Consider the following 12,925-nt stretch of genomic DNA (forward strand, 5'->3'; position numbering starts at 1 on the left):
GACTTCAGAATTTTAAGGTCAGTTTTTTCTGATAACAGCTGCTAGGTGAAGCTTCAGTCTACTGTGGGTGGGATTGTCCCAGGCAGGGAGGGGATCTGACTCTGCAGGCCTGGCCAGCTTCTTCATTCTCCTGAAACTAAGTGTTGGTCAGCTGTAAATCTGAAGTGAGAGTTGGTTTTTGTCAACTCAAATGGATGACATTTCAAGTCTCACACATTATGTGAGAGACACACATTTACCCACGGGGGATTTGAACTTACTTCTATAGAAGTGACTGGGAGCCAACAGAGGGAAAACATTCTTGCCTTTAGCATTCTGTCTTTATCAGAGACTACAGGGACTGGCTTCCTGGACAGACATGTCCAAGCAGACACACATTTTAATGAGGGAAAACTGAGGTAAGAAATGTCCTGGGGACAGTGATTTCAGATTGTGCCTTCAGCCAGGAATCTCTGTTGCCATTAAGGCAAGCAGCCTTGGGCCTCCTAAACTTGTCACTACGTCAGGGTGTCTCTGCTCTCACACCTGCATCAGGTCCTCCTTAGATGAAGGCCTCTCTTTAAAAAAAAAAGTATATAAAGCAATGTTTCTCAACCTGTGGGGCACGACCACTCACAAAGATTGTATATCAGATACCTTGCATATTATGACTTATAAGAGTAGCAATATTAGTTATGAAGTAGTAATGAAATAATTTGATGGTGGGAGTCATCACAGCATGAAGAGCTGTATTACAGGTTTGCAGCACTAGGAGTGTTGAGAATCACTGCCATAGAAGCTGACACATGGGAGCAGACCAGAGAATATTCCTGCATTCACATAACAATTAAAACCCTAACTGCACAGATCAAAGAAAGAATATTAAAAGGGGTAAGGTATAAATATCCAGTAACAAATGAATTCAGACGTATCTGAATTACACCAGACTTCTCAACAGAGACTCCAAAAGCCAGAAAATCTTGGGCAGATGTAATGCAGACCCAGGCTCCTATACCCAGCATAATTCTCAATCACCATAAATGGAGAAACCAAGATATTTCATGACAAAACCAAATTTAAACAATATTTTTCTCTAAGAAAGCATAACAGAGGATAATAGGAGGAAAACTCCAAGACAATGAGCTAAACTATACCCAAGAAAAACCAAGAAATTAATCATCTCTCCAATAATTTCAAAAAAGAGAAGCACACAAACATAATTTCACCTACAACCAGAAAAAGAAGAGAAAGCAGCAATCATTGGTCTTTAATATCTAACCAACCCCTCTGTCACCAACCCCCCAGCTCCTAGGGACCAAATTGCCAGCCAAAGTGTATACAAGAATGGGTCTATGGTTCTAGGTCACTGTGTAGAAGCCGATTGATTGACTTACCTGGCATTAATGCAGTGGTAGGTCCTTGGCTCTGGTGAAACCTGTTGCCCACCAAATCGGGATCCTAGAGGTGTCAGGTGGGAATGGATATGCGTGGTTGGGGGAGCACTGTCACATAGGCAAAGCTGAGCAGAAATGGGAAATAAGGTTTAATGAGGGGATACTGGAAAGGGGGCCACATTTGAAATATAAATAAATAAAATAACAAATTAATAAAATAGCCAAAAATAAAATAAATAGTAAAAAGGTAAAAGAAAAATTAAACCAAAGCAAAACCAAAAGAATTCCCTGTAGTGGATTGGCCTAATGCTGCTTGTATTTAATGCTAATTTGTAGAACTCAAGACTGGTTAACCCCAAATAACTGACCCTGCTCCCAGTTAACTGTGATTATAAAGAAGCCAACAGCCAACAGCTGCACAGCAGACAGATGGGGGAGGTGAGTTTCTGAGGGCTTTGCTAGAGAGGATCATGAGGAGGGAAGAAGGAAGAAGAAGCTGCCAAAGAATAAAGGAAGAACAGATGTGATGGAGAGGAGAGAGGAAGAGGACAGCAGCCATGGTTAAGAGAGAGGAGAGCCTGGTCCTGAGGGCTGTCCAAGTGGAACAAAGAGCAGCCAAGATGCTACACAGTCAGTAAGAGTTGAGCGTTATTGTTTGGAAAGTAGATCTGATACCATGGAGGGCAGGCAGCTGCCCAGCTACTGTGCTGACTAATGCACACTAAAAATAAATTTAACACAATATGTATAACCAGTAAGACAGCTCTGTAGAGGATCCTAAAAGGAATACTTTAGTTTGAAGGGAAGGATAAAATACCAGAGAACACAGGACATAAATTAACAAAACTAGGACAGTTAATCTAAGAAGACTGTGAAAACCATTAATATTTACATGACAAAATTTAATACATAGCTTTATAATAATAATTACATATCACTAAACTCAATATCTAGGATGATGGGGCATGAATTCTGCCATGGACTGAACTCAGAAAGGTGGGACTGGGAGAAAGATGTATGGTCAAATAGCCCACCAGGTTCACATTGTGTCAACTTGATTTAATCTAAGAACAAAGAAGTGCAGTATCTCTGATGACTTACTTCTAACCCCTTGAAAGGATCCCTGGGGATTGGCCTCAGTACATCACACTTCTTGATGGGGCAACAACACTCAAGGAAGCTTGAGATTGTCATAGGCACAGTATTAGGCTAGATATACAGAGTAGATAATACTAAGATGTTCAGATGGTGATATCCATTTGTATGCACTCTTAATGTAGACCTAAGGAAATAGAGATCAAGGTCCTTAGAATAGAAAGATCAGTTCCAGTTTTTTTCTACCATTCCAAACTGAACGACTGGTAGGGAGAGAATGGTAGATAATCGAGAATTCATAGATGATGCTTTGAATGAAGTGTGGGTTTCTGTGCTGGTTTTAGACAGGGTCTCAAGTATCACATGTTGCCCTCTCCCTGGCTGGCCAGGTTCTCTTTGAGCTCAGATAAACCTCCTTCCACTTTCCAATACATAGGCTTACAAGAGTGGCCTCCAAGGACTGTGAGGACAGCATTAGCTTTGACAGTTGAGGTGTGTAACCCAAAACTATAGTTTTAACCATGTTTTCCCATGTCTACCAGGTATTTCAGATTGTTGCTGTTCTATGCCTGACAATCAAGGACGCAGAAAAATAACCTGATAGAGAGCAAGGACATGGTGATCACATCCTTGCCTCTTCTGTACGTTCTGGATGAGGTTTGTTAAAATTCCAATATTGCAAAAAGCTTTATATAGGACTCATCACATTAAGGGTCACTATGCACTGTTCTATCTAAAATGGCCCAATCAGAACTGACTCACCATATAACACTTCCTGTAATGTCCTCATATGAGAAGCTTGAGCTTTTTGTTTTGACTTTTTCTTTTCTCTTTCTTTCTTATTTTTTGCTATATAAGTTGAGACAAAGATAGTTAAGGCCATGCATTTGCCCCCAAAATTTGTACTATGGATGTGATCAATCAGTGTTAGTGGGTGCATTCTATAAAGTATTCATTTTTCACTATTATAGATGCTTTGTGTTTGGCAGGGTGGCCATTTCCCAGTGTACAGGTGCTGGGACCTTGCTCTATCCACTTAATGATGTTTATAGCCTCATTTTAGATGTTTATGTGCACCCCCTATATCTCTTGACTATTTTATTTTTCTGACAGAAGCTCATGGTATATCTTACTCAGGCCTGTGAGCAGTGCTCCTTTGGCGACATTGGTGCAGAGAGGAGAACCCCACAAGCAGCATGAGGTTCCCTTCACTGGTGGCTCCAATATTGCGCTTTCCTCTGCCAACTGGTCTCCACACTTTGCCTAGCACCTTAAAGACGTCAACTCTTTCTCCTAAGGAATTTCTTGGCAATTGTCGATTGCTAAGCACATGACTTCATGAGTGTTCCCCTAATACACACCCATGTTGTAACCTACCATGCAGACTATTTCTTGATGTGATTTAAAGCACCTGTACATAATGAGACAAGAGAACTTTTGAGTGCATATTCAAACTGGTGTGAAATCTCAGGAAGTTTTAATGGCTAACATTGGTGAATGAGGACAATTTGAGTTAGGATGAGACATTTTTTGGGCAAGATTGGAAGGAAACATTCATTTAGATGCATAAGAATCACTAAGGTTTTTATAATCAAGCCTTGAGGAAAATTTGGCTTTGGAAGCAGGAGATTCCCAGTGGCTCTGCCCCAGGAAAGTCTCCTGGAAAGGGCACCTCTGCTTATGCTCAATACAGGGAGATTATTAGCAGGGAGGCAAAGTCTGTTCCCCATGACATCAGCTGTCCCTTCTTGGACATTCTATTATCTCCTAGAGAGTTCTTGGCATCCTCTGTGATGTCACCAGTGTTGTAGTGACAACCAGTGCCCTAGTTTCTCTCAGTCTGAGTCTGGCGGTTACAAGCTAAGACATGTTTTCCCGTCTTCGCAAGCGTTTTGGGAGGGGGAACGTCGATTGTGGAGAGACTAGAGTGAAGGAGTCGGGCCTTTCGTCTCAAAGTAATGATGGACAAAGACAGCCCTTCTGGGGAATGTGGAGTAAGTTCTGGGCAGTGTATTTTGACCTTCCTGTCAGGGGGGCTGCAGGCTTAAACTGACCTTTCTACCAATGGGCCACAACAAGGGGAGCATCTGAAAAGGAATTGAATTTCCATGAATATCACAACTCTTGAAAGTCAAGGATTTCAGAACTTTAGTTTCCCCATCCCCACTGGGAGGATATGATAAGGCCAATGCTATTATACTGTGAACTTCTGGTCTTTACTTTTCAGTTCATTTGTTCTGTTACATTGATATAATAACACCATCAGGAGTTACGGAAGGTCCACCTTTTCTCAGTTTAGACAGGGCAGCAATGTATTTCACTATCATTGCTTCTTTAAATACAGTGGATATCTGACAGTAGGAACAGGGGGAGAATTGTGCTCCAGGCAATAACCTTATGTTCTTAGACCTCCTCTGATTTCTTCTAATTGCAGGGTCATCGTTAGCTTTATATATTAGAGATGTGTGTTACAAACATGTTTCTACAATACCAAAACTATTTGGAACGTGTAGATCAAGATTCAGCCTGTAACCTATTCACACTTCTGGGGCATTTGGTATTTCAAATAGGGGAACTGATAAGTCTGTTGACCATGTCCTCCCTGGAAATGCATTTTAAATCCAAAGTTGTTGGCCTAGAGTATCAGGGTAGGACATCTGAGTGTCTCCAATCACTCAAGTCTTGTGGATGGTGAATTTATCATCTGAGTTCTGAAACCACAGGGGTGAGGGTCCTGAAACCAAGCTGTACCCTGTTCAGCTGATAATAATCCTGGAGAAGCCATCTCCGTGGTACATGTAAGCACGTGATGTCCGGCATAGGGAACACCTGGCTGCTTACATCTCTTGGTCTCTATAGAGTAGTGGGAGAACTGAGATCCACTGAGGAGGCTTCTTAAGCATAGACCAATTGCCTAGCAGTGACACTGGGTTCCTGGCTTGTTCTCCTGTTTAGGCCTCATTGAGGTCTATGAACACTATGAGTTCTCCCCATGCAGGTTCACTTGTGTTCTTCTACCTACAGACGCTGTGAGAGAAACATCTTCCCCTGGCACTGACCTAAGCAAGAATCAGGCCAAGAATGAAAAGGAGAGGCTGATTAAAGAGCTGCAACTCATTACCAAGGAGAGAAATGACCTGAGAGATCGCCTGAGGTTTCTGACAGAGAGATCCATGAAGAACAGGTATGAATCGTTCCAAATGCTCTTCTTTCATTTCTGGGTCTGCAAGGTCACCTTCATCTTATCCTATTAAGGTTTTGGGTTCTAGAAAGCTGTGCCTCCCTAACCACCCTGTGTAAACCTCACCTCCCATATAGAGGAGATTCAGAACCTGACCCTTCCTGAGGAGTGAGATGGAAAATGGACTCATCTGCTTCCATTTATTGAAAAGCAGAACTTGTGGTCTGAATGAAGAATTCAGGGATAAAGTCAGGGAGAGTGAGTGCCCAGTGTGCATTTGCAAAGCCCTTGACAGCTGGTGGCTTTGCAATATTGTAATTGCAGTGAGTTTATGGTGAGTCTCTGTACTTGCTAGGCAGGTGACTGAGTGCTGGAAGATCCAGGCAGCAGCCTGGGGTAATATAGGACCCACCCTGAGTTCATATATTCCTAAATGCCGATGTTCATTGTAATCTATCATTTGGGGCCAGGCCACACTTCAGGCCAAATCCATATTATGAAGACCTGGAGAGAATGGAGGAGGGGGTCATGTCAGTTCTGCACAACTTAGAGATGGAGAACACTGAGATCCATGAGAACAACCATAAACTGAAGAAGGAGATCACCTTCTCTAGGTAAGTCCTGGTCAGAAAGGCTATCACCTATGGAATGGCCATTTCTGACTTTCTTTGTTCTGGATTGGACGGTCTTCAGCTATGAATCTATCTCTTGTGCTGTTTACACATCAGTGTGCCAGGGTCATTAGGACTCAGTTCTCAGTTCCACAAAAGACTGTTACTCATCCCAGGATTGTCTAGGCATCTTCAGAAGGCTCTAGATAGAACAGTACTGATTGAAGTCAGCAGAAGGTTATTAGGCTGACCTGGGCCTCTGGGGTCATACCAGGTTTTACAACACTCAGTGCATGGACCACATGGTTAGCATGACCTTCTCTTGGTTCTACTGACCTCCTTTGAGGGTGTTGGCCCACTACTAATTGATGTTGCCCCCATGCATTGGGCTTTCATGGATAGTTGTAGATCCATGTTCTTTTTGAGAGATGTGGACACTAATTGGTGCTCAGGCCAAACAAACAATTTATTCTTCCCCGAATTAACTCTTTGTGGTTTGTGCAGCAGCCTTATATGTATCGAGATGTATTTTATTAAGTCTTCATGGGTATCTGGGACCTGGTAGAGTTAGTGCGACTTGGGAGTAGTAATGGGAGAAAGGGTCAGCATGATCTTACTATGCAGACTGTTTTTCCAGAAACCTGCTCAGCCAGCTCCTGATGGAGAACACATGTAGGGAGAAGTTGGTCCCACTGAAGCAGGAGAGCAAGGAGGTACATCTTGATTGTGCACTGAACCAGAAATATTTGGTTGACTTCAACAAGAAGATAAAGACCATCAACGAAACCAGCAACCCAGCATCATCTGGTAGGGACGAGCAGATGTGTTAGCTTAACAATATCTGATAAAATTTGCCAATTTGATACATCTTTGCTTCTCTTACCACCTTTCTAATTTACACTCACAACCAGCCAACCACCTCATGTAATGGAATTGTTCATTGCTCTGCCTATGCACAAGTATTCTGGGAAGTTAAACACTTTTCAGAAACCGAATTATTGTGCAAGCATATTTTGCTGTTCTTTTTGAAGCTGCAGTATAGAAATGATGACAGATGAATAACATACCTCATTATTGCATATCCATGTGATACATTGGAAACTATGTAGAGTTTTGAACAATTTCTTGGTTCTTTGACAAATGACACTCTGTGGTCATGTGACCTCTTGTGTAGGAAGCACCTTTGGGATAAGAACCAAGTGCAAATGTCAAATTAGTACTTGTCATTGGCTTTAACCTTGGTGACATATGGACATCTCCTTTCTTCCTGCAACCCAATGAGGTCTCTTCCCATTGCCCTGTTCTTGGTTTGCACTGGTATAAGTCTGGGTCCCAGATTGGCAGCCCACATTACTGTGAGGCTTGCTGGAGATTTTGCCCTGCCTGCAGAGTTAGCAACAATGATATCAGTTAAAAGGTCCATGTCGACTGTCCAATAGAACTGAGGTGGTAGAAGGCAGCATTCTGACAGCTGGCTTGCATTTCCCCACCAAATCAGTGTCTGAAAAACTGCCTTCCTCTCCCAGGTCTCAGAAAGTGCAAGAGAGCTGGAATTGGACACACCCCAGTAAGAGAGCTTCCTGAAGAATAAGTTGCTTTCTCAGGAGTCCCTGATGACCAACATCCTGAACGGTAACAACATTTTTTGGATGAGTATTCTTCCTCAGAGTTAATTTGTCATTTCTTAGAGACCCTAAATTTATATAACACTAAGGCAGCCTGTCTGATTGAGGTCTTACTCACTTTCTTCTTCAGAAAACAGCACTTGAGAGACAACTTGGGGGACCGCCTTTCATTATGTGTGCTAGAGGAGAAACAGCAATACATCTGTGCTTCTAAATGTTCGTTAAGAATGTGCTGTTTAGAAATATTTTTGTTATGATTTTAATTGAAGTTTTCTTTTTGTTGTTTCATATTTATATGTTCTTGTTACTGTTTTTCACTTTCAAATTTTTTAAATATTTTTATTCATTTTAATCCTGTTTTGTTGTCAAAATGTATTTGTTATGAATAAAAATTGAATTCTATCTCTTGACTCTTAAGACCATCATTCTTACTCAAGGGTTCTGTCCCCTCCTGTGGACTTAGAACTGACAGCTAGAGATGGATCTCTGCATGTTCCATGGAGCCTGGGCTAATAAGTGAATTCAAAGTCACCAAGGGGTACCCAGTGTGACAGTGTCTTTTGTGTGGAGAATGTGGCTGGTTCTCGGACACACACTTTATGATGTAATCACTGACATGCTTTACCCAATTGTTAGGGTCCATGTGGTTCTTCTGAGAGAGCAGCAGATGCTCTAACCTGTGAGTCATCACCACAGCTCCTGCAGGTGGCTTTTGTTATTCCACATGAGGTGCTGTATTAGGTGGACAAGATCACCTACAATTAAATAGAGAGATCTCAGGAGATGTGTATTCACAGGTAACTTACTGAGCTGTGCGTGCTCAATGTGTTAGGTTGCCAGGCATCCCTACAGGGCTCTGGTGTTCCCACTGCTCATTGTGGGTCAGGATCATCCTCCAGCATCACTTAGTGTCCATATTAGAGCAGATTAACTTTCACCTATTATCAATGATGACCATATGTATTATGCACATCTGATAAAATACAGAATAGAAACTAGCTTCCTGTAGGCCATTGACATAATGAGTTTTTTGATTGTTAGCAGGAAAATTATTTTAATCTAAGCAGTTTAGGGAGGATCCTCAAGAGCATCCATAGTGAATGCAGCCTACATCTGTGAACACAGGTTTCTTTTGGAGAGTAGGCCTGTGCAAGCCCAGAACCTAGGTGGGACAGTTCAAACTACCCTTTTTTCCATGGCCAATCTGGGATCGTATTGAGAATGTATTTTTTTCCAGGTGATAGATTTCCAATTTATGGAATTGAACTAACTTACTTAGAGTGGAGGTGACTCAGAGAGTTAAAGTACAGAATAACCAATCCAGTATGTCCACAAAAGCTTGCTGTCACCCCAGGGCTTTTAAAAGCTCAGCAGCTAGAGAAGCAATGTAGTATTTGGTTATTCTCATGCTTAGGTCTAGTCATTCATTATAAGCTGACCATGACACAAAAAGAGTCATCTGTGTCACAATAGAAGCTAGTTGTAACTAGATTCACCCCACACTATCACATCACTACCGTATTTGAGGTTCTCAGTTACTATCTAAGAACCTGGAAGAGGCCTGGGTCTTGCTACACAAACTCATAATTTATGTCTTCATGACACTGTGTGCTTTGTTCTGTTAATGCTGCCATTGGCATACAATACCTTGGATACTTTGTGCTGACATCTGTGACCTGAGACAATAGTTCATGTCATCCTAACCTGAATAAACTGTCCTTAGAGTACAGTGTGGTAGGAGGGGCCTTCTTTTCCTATGAGATAGCAAACCATTTCCAGTCTTCAGTCAAGTCTGACAGACATTGTCCAGTGCCTGTCTTGAGATGTCCACCTTTTCAGCTGAGAGTCTTCATCCAGGCTGCTCTGTAATTCTGTAGAAGATTAATAGGGTTCCAGCCCTAGGATTTAATTCAGTGTGACTGTACTTGCCAAACATGCTCAAAGCCCTATGTTCCACCCTAGCCCTCTGTGCTTTAGAGAAAGAAAATAAAGAACCACATTGCACTTGAAGTTTCTCCTCCAACAAAAGGAGAGCCTGCATAGGGCCTTTAAGTAACTCTAAGCCCCAGCTTCCCCACAGCTCCCTCCATCAATTCCATTATTGGTGTGTTTTCATTACTGCTCACTTTCTTCTTGTGTGCAAAGAATGTGCACCATGTCAGTAAAGTGTGTGTGTGTGTGTGTGTGTGTGTGTGTGTGTGTGTGTAGTCACTAGTGAAATGTGTCGATGTGCATGCAGACTCATGCTACTACTGTCCCATGGCACCTTGCAGGGAACACTGAAATCGTGGGCTACTTTAATACAACCTAAACCGGGTGTGCATGGTTTTCAGTAAGATTTTGACGTCATCACCACTACAGAGAGCAGAAAAAGCTTCAGTAGTTACATGGATGCGATCAATCAGTGTTAGTCATGCCCTTCCAGCATGGTAGTCTGCAGGTTTTCTGTCCTCATCACTTTGCTCTCTTGTGCCCAAACAATGCCAAGGTCAGGGCCATTGAGCTGTGAGGCAAAGTCTCACCACCCTCCGTCCTACCTAAGACCCCTAAGACTGTCTCTTTCGAGTATGTGCGAGCTGGACACTCATGGATCCTGAGATCTCTGCAGCTGAGGTGAAACAGTACCGGAGCCATTGCAATGTGGGCACACATTTGGCTTTGGAGCTGGGCCACTCTTTGACTTTTGGTGAGTGGAGAGACAACTGTTGGCTGAGCCTTTGGTGAACCAGATGGCCCCTGGCCATGTCAGCAGTCAGCAGTATCAAAGCTGAGCAACCAGTGTTTTATGTTCCATTTTGTCATCGCTGGTCAATGTTCCTGATGCCACAGCACATGGCTGGTCTCAATCTCCCCATGTGGCCAAAATCCCGAATTGATATTGCCTCCACTTCCCAAGTGCCACTGGGATTTCTGTAGAACCCCTAAGGCAGCAGCAAGCAGGAGCTCCTGGCTATTCCCTCCCTGCTCTCTGGATCTGCAAGTCGTTCTGCGGACATATGGCTCTACCCTCATAAAGTCTCGATGCCATGATACTTTAATAAACACTTGAATCACGCCCTTTCTTACAGAGACCCCAGGATGGCCAGTTTTCAACTGCTACCTGACACCATCTATAATCGCCTGGGAAATGAGGGACTGTCTGGATCAGACTGGCCTTTGAGCATGACTATGTGTGGCTGTCTTCGTTGCTGTGGGAGATGCCAGGCAGCCTCTTTTCTGATCCTAGAGTCCCTATACCCAGCCACTTGTCCCCTCTGCAGCCAGACTCTACTTCTGCTCCTAGGCACTGTCTTGGACTTCCTTCCCTCAGGTGGCTTCTCTCCTTTGGCTGCTACAGAAACCTGTTATGAGGACAGGAACAGAGAGTTAAGAGGTCAAAGCCATCTTCCCATTGATGTTCTTTCTCAGAGGTCAGTGGGACACTTACAGAGTTTTGTGTATACATTTTATTAAGCAAGGGACAATCATGCCTCAGACACAGGAAACTAACAGCACATCTACTGGACCTCCTTCAACACCTGGGCATCTCTTCTGGCCTGTGCTTCCATGTGCTGAAACCTGGGGACCAACTTCCTGTGGTGTTCCCAGGATGACTATGCACATTCCTACACTGGCGTAAATCCTCAAAGCTCACAAACAGCAACAGGACCACCACAGGAACGGTTCTATGTCGACAGATACCACAGACCAGCAAGCAGAAGCATGGAGGGTGGTGTTGTGGTTCACACACTTCTCCTTCATCACTAGGGCAGGCAACCCGCTGGAGAAAACAAGAAGACAGCAGGATGGAAGAGGAAAACTAAAACCCAGTCCTTGCATTAAACACCCAAGCACATTTAGACTAGAAGAGAGAATTTTGCCAAGAATGAGGGCCACTTTGGACATCCATCATCAATAGCCCTGGATGTCTAGGCCAGCATCTGATCCAGCCGTCTCCAGGCAGGTATCAGCCAGGTCCTCAAGGGCATTAAGAGCATTAACCATGAAGAATAGAACAAGATCTCTGCCTCTTGCCTGCCTGACAGCCAAGCATGTGTCTGCCCTGGCAATGCTCACGCTGGGACTTCTGCTAGATATTGAGATATAGAGAGCTGATAGTTGATTAGGACCCAGTTCCAAAAGGAAGATACCTGATATTTCATTCTGGCATCCATATGTGCATGCATGGTTGCACAAGCTGGTAAAAAATCTCTCTCTCTCTCTCTCTCTCTCTCTCTCTCTCTCTCACACACACACACACACACACACACACACACACACACACACACACACACACACACTCACATTCAAAGTTTTGAAGCACAGCAGAAGAATCTCTGGGACTCTAAGCCTGACCAGACTCATCTGTGAGCCACAGCTTCTCTGTGAGAGTTTGTTTGTGTGAGAGGCGTAGGGTGACTGAGGAAGGTTGCTGGTGTCCATCCCTGGCCTGCATGTGCATGCATACAGACTCATGGACACGTGCACACGCTGAGTACCCCTCATCCAATCCTGAAATCTGAAAACACTGAATTCAAATCCAGGCGTTCTCCTACCCTACACCTTCCCTCAGGAACTGGAGATGAGGCCTTGCAAGGATCCTCAACCAGTGAGACTGGCCCAGAGCTTCTGAGATCCATTGTGCCCCAGGAGGAAACAGCAGGTGTTATCAGGACAACACAGAAACTCAAACCTCCAGCCTGATGCAGGGACCGCCTGCTGGGTTAGGAGAAGACTCAGCATCAGGGTTCCTGAACGAAAACATCACCTCTGAACACACGGGGGCGCTGTGGCTACGCCTTCAAGGCATCTTCAGCAGCAGCTTAAATGGACTAGGGATAATTATGGGAATCTGCCTGCAGGGTGATGTGAGAATCCCTTCTCTAAGGCTTGGTTGCCAGATGCTGCCCCAGAAACCCTTGAACCCCCGCCACTCTTCTTGGGGTACAGTCCAGGCAGAGGCTTAACACAAAATATTCGGATTATAAATGAGTTTAACAGATAATCGGGAACCTGAAGGCCACAGGCCCAAAGGCCTGCACTGCAGGGGTGAGGCGTCAC

The sequence above is a fragment of the Rattus rattus genome, chromosome 17 (assembly GCF_011064425.1).
Source record: "Rattus rattus isolate New Zealand chromosome 17, Rrattus_CSIRO_v1, whole genome shotgun sequence".
Lineage (NCBI taxonomy): Eukaryota > Metazoa > Chordata > Mammalia > Rodentia > Muridae > Rattus > Rattus rattus.